The sequence below is a fragment of the Dendrobates tinctorius genome, unplaced genomic scaffold (genome assembly GCF_039654945.1).
Source record: "Dendrobates tinctorius isolate UK_male_01 unplaced genomic scaffold, ASM3965494v1 ptg000300l, whole genome shotgun sequence".
In the NCBI taxonomy this organism is placed as follows: domain Eukaryota; kingdom Metazoa; phylum Chordata; class Amphibia; order Anura; family Dendrobatidae; genus Dendrobates; species Dendrobates tinctorius.
The window spans coordinates 485,255-489,918 of record NW_027361967.1 but is presented as its reverse complement, the minus strand read 5'-3'; the positions used below and the strand labels follow the sequence as shown (position 1 = coordinate 489,918).

At 36.3% G+C, this 4,664-nt stretch overlaps 1 non-coding gene across 1 annotated transcript; it reads right to left on the bottom strand.

The window, feature by feature from the left end:
- Positions 1 to 380: 380 nt before the first annotated feature.
- Positions 381 to 463, bottom strand: TRNAL-CAG (transfer RNA leucine (anticodon CAG)). The gene has a single exon. It is a non-coding gene; the product is annotated as a tRNA-Leu (tRNA).
- Between the last annotated feature and the right edge of the window lie 4,201 nt (positions 464 to 4,664).

Sequence of the window (4,664 nt, the reverse complement as noted above, 5' to 3'; positions counted from 1 at the left end):
TTGTTAATTAAGTATCGTTATGGTCTATTGATGTATGAGGTGAAAACTATGAAAGTAGACTTACCAGCAAATCCGTTTCTAGATATATTTCATGACAGCACTGTAGAAGGTTGATTCCCTACCCTAATAGGGACAGAGAACACAAAGAGGTGAAATAGTCCCTCCTCATTGACTGTCCAAAGGATTTTTCTAGTGCCAAAAGAACAACAGACATATGCACAAAAAAACCTGTTTGATGTTCCTAGAGTTCTTTTTTGAGAGGACAAATTCAGATTCACTCCAAAGACTCTCAGGAAATTTTTCAAAACCACATTACTAAGTTTTGTTTGACCTCATCTAATCAATAAATGAAGATAAAGTTTCTTGAAATTAAATGTTGATGTCAGAAGTGGGATTTGAACCCACGCCTCCAGGGAAGACTGCGACCTGAACGCAGCGCCTTAGACCGCTCGGCCATCCTGACTTCGACATGCAATTGGAACTTAACTCCTTCCATGCTAGTCAGCACAAATGTTACCATCCCTTGTGATTAAAAACTTGTCACACCACCCCAAAAAAGTCAATAAATAACATTTTTTATATGCGTACTTTTCGTCTGCATTAATTTTTAAACCTCCATTTATTTTGTTTGGATATTAGAAATGTTAGATTTCTCACAAATGCGGTGATGCACCACATTTCTTCAGAAACTACTGTTTGGCCACACAGCAGGGCTTTGAAAGGAAGAGCCCTATTTGGGTTTTGCAATGCAGATTTTGCAGGAATACCTTGCAGATGAAATTTGCAGAGTACCAAAACAGCAGAAAACCTCCCAAAGTGACCACATTTTAGAAATTATTTTGCACAATGAGTTAATCAACACCTGCAATTACTATTGTCAGCCTATAGGTGTTTTCACTCTGAACCATCCAGCATTGCAAGTATGCCAGTTTAGTGCCCAGCTTTTGCTTGCAGAGACAAGCAACCCATACATTTTTAAGTGGGCTCTACTCACTGGAGCAATGTCAAATATGTAGATGCTTTGTCTCACCATTAAAGTAGAAACCTCCTATATTTCAAATTAAAGATGACGGACCTGTGTGGAGCTTGTGTTTTTTGCCTTTTTGACTTTGTCCACAGCATATTTTTTAAGGACATTTGTCTCAGTAATGCCTCAGTGTTTCAAAGTCAAACAAGCTGACTATAATCATTCAGCTAGTGTCTGATAAGTGCTGTCTGTTTCAGCTATCAGGTTACCTTTTAATCCTCTTACAGCTAAGTCAATCTGAAATAAAACAAAAGAGAGGAAAAATTACTAAAAAACATTCATGTGTTCAAAAGGAAAAAGTTACCGTTTCTCAAATTTTTAACATTTTGTTTTCTGTAGATAGTTAAGATTTTTAGGCCTTTAGATCATGATCAGTCCATGTGCTTTGTTTAATATCTCCTTAAAATGTAAACGGTGAAGAAAAAGCATTTTGCCGAAACCTGGGATTGGACCAGGGACCTTTAGATCTTCTGTCTAACGCTCTCCCAAATGAGCTATTTCAGCCATATCTATACATTTTCTGGGGGGTTTGACACTCTGCAAATGTCAAGTGTCACACCTGGAGGGATATATTATAATTTTTCATTTGACTGTTTTTTGAAGCATGATTTCTATTTGAAACGCCTTCCATTTTGCTGTACATATTTAATAACATTCATTAACTATTTGTGAATGAGTAGAAAAAGACAGCAATTTTGCCATTGAATTTTTACATTTTCAGTTTGTCTCCATGCACAAGTATAATTCTGACCCTGTGCTTCTAGAATAGGTCATGGTTGCACATAAAACACAATTTGCATGCATAATGTTACATCAAGTTTTATTTTTTATGAGATGCAAACAATTGGAGCAAAAAAGAGACAAAAATTTAGAGAAAATATTTTATTGATTGTTAAAAGTGAGACCATTTGTCCCAAAATGTGCTGAAACATGTCAGAAGGACATGGGCATTTCACATTTTTTAAACTATGATTACCTACTTGTTAAGTTTTTGTTTATTAAGTATCGTTATGGTCTATTGATGTATGAGGTGAAAACTATGAAAGTAGACTTACCAGCAAATCTGTTTCTAGATATATTTCATGACAGCACTGTAGAAGGTTGATTCCCTACCCTAATAGGGACAGAGAACACAAAGAGGTGAAATAGTCCCTCCTCATTGACTGTCCAAAGGATTTTTCTAGTGCCAAAAGAACAACAGACATATGCACAAAAAATCTGTTTGAAGTTCCTAGAGTTCTTTTTTGAGAGGACAAATTCAGATTCACTCCAAAGACTCTCAGGAAATTTTTCAAAACCACATTTCTAAGTTTTGTTTGACCTCATCTAATCAATAAATGAAGATAAAGTTTCTTGAAATTAAATGTTGATGTCAGAAGTGGGATTTGAACCCACGCCTCCAGGGGAGACTGCGACCTGCGACTGCGACAAAATAGAGGAAAAATTACTAAAAAACATTCATGTGTTCAAAAGGAAAAAGTTACCGTTTCTCAAATTTTTAACAGAGACTGCCACCTGAACGCAGCGCCTTAGACCGCTCGGCCATCCTGACTTCGATATGCAATTGGAACTTAACTCCTTCCATGCTAGTCAGCAGAAATGTTACCATCCCTTGTGATTAAAAACTTGTCACACCACCCCAAAAAAGTCAATAAATAACATTTTTTATATGCGTACTTTTCGTCTGCATTAATTTTTAAACCTCCATTTATTTTGTTTGGATATTAGAAATGTTAGATTTCTCACAAATGCGGTGATGCACCACATTTCTTCAGAAACTACTGTTTGGCCACACAGCAGGGCTTTGAAAGGAAGAGCCCTATTTGGGTTTTGCAATGCAGATTTTGCAGGAATACCTTGCAGATGAAATTTGCAGAGTACCAAAACAGCAGAAAACCTCCCAAAGTGACCACATTTTAGAAATTATTTTGCACAATGAGTTAATCAACACCTGCAATTACTATTGTCAGCCTATAGGTGTTTTCACTCTGAACCATCCAGCATTGCAAGTATGCCAGTTTAGTGCCCAGCTTTTGCTTGCAGAGACAAGCAACCCATACATTTTTAAGTGGGCTCTACTCACTGGAGCAATGTCAAATATGTAGATGCTTTGTCTCACCATTAAAGTAGAAACCTCCTATATTTCAAATTAAAGATGACGGACCTGTGTGGAGCTTGTGTTTTTTGCCTTTTTGACTTTGTCCACAGCATATTTTTTAAGGACATTTGTCTCAGTAATGCCTCAGTGTTTCAAAGTCAAACAAGCTGACTATAATCATTCAGCTAGTGTCTGATAAGTGCTGTCTGTTTCAGCTATCAGGTTACCTTTTAATCCTCTTACAGCTAAGTCAATCTGAAATAAAACAAAATAGAGGAAAAATTACTAAAAAACATTCATGTGTTCAAAAGGAAAAAGTTACCGTTTCTCAAATTTTTAACATTTTGTTTTCTGTAGATAGTTAAGATTTTTAGGCCTTTTGATCATGATCAGTCCATGTGCTTTGTTTAATATCTCCTTAAAATGTAAACGGTGAAGAAAAAGCATTTTGCCGAAACCCGGGACCTTTAGATCTTCAGTCTAACGCTCTCCCAACTGAGCTATTTCGGCCATATCTATACATTTTCTGGGGGGTTTGACACTCTGCAAATGTCAAGTGTCACACCTGGAGGGATATATTATAATTTTTCATTTGACTGTTTTTTGAAGCATGATTTCTATTTGAAACGCCTTCCATTTTGCTGTACATATTTAATAACATTCATTAACTATTTGTGAATGAGTAGAAAAAGACAGCAATTTTGCCATTGAATTTTTACATTTTCAGTTTGTCTCCATGCACCAGTATAATTCTGACCCTGTGCTTCTAGAATAGGTCATGGTCGCACATAAAACACAATTTGCATGCATAATGTTACATCAAGTTTTATTTTTTATGAGCTGCAAACAATTGGAGCAAAAAAGAGACAAAAATTTAGAGAAAATATTTTATTGATTGTTAAAAGTGAGACCATTTGTCCCAAAATGTGCTGAAACATGTCAGAAGGACATGGGCATTTCACATTTTTTAAACTATGATTACCTACTTGTTAAGTTTTTGTTAATTAAGTATCGTTATGGTCTATTGATGTATGAGGTGAAAACTATGAAAGTAGACTTACCAGCAAATCCGTTTCTAGATATATTTCATGACAGCACTGTAGAAGGTTGATTCCCTACCCTAATAGGGACAGAGAACACAAAGAGGTGAAATAGTCCCTCCTCATTGACTGTCCAAAGGATTTTTCTAGTGCCAAAAGAACAACAGACATATGCACAAAAAAACCTGTTTGATGTTCCTAGAGTTCTTTTTTGAGAGGACAAATTCAGATTCACTCCAAAGACTCTCAGGAAATTTTTCAAAACCACATTACTAAGTTTTGTTTGACCTCATCTAATCAATAAATGAAGATAAAGTTTCTTGAAATTAAATGTTGATGTCAGAAGTGGGATTTGAACCCACGCCTCCAGGGAAGACTGCGACCTGAACGCAGCTCCTTAGACCGCTCGGCCATCCTGACTTCGACATGCAATTGGAACTTAACTCCTTCCATGCTAGTCAGCAGAAATGTTACCATCCCTTGTGATTAAAAACTTGTC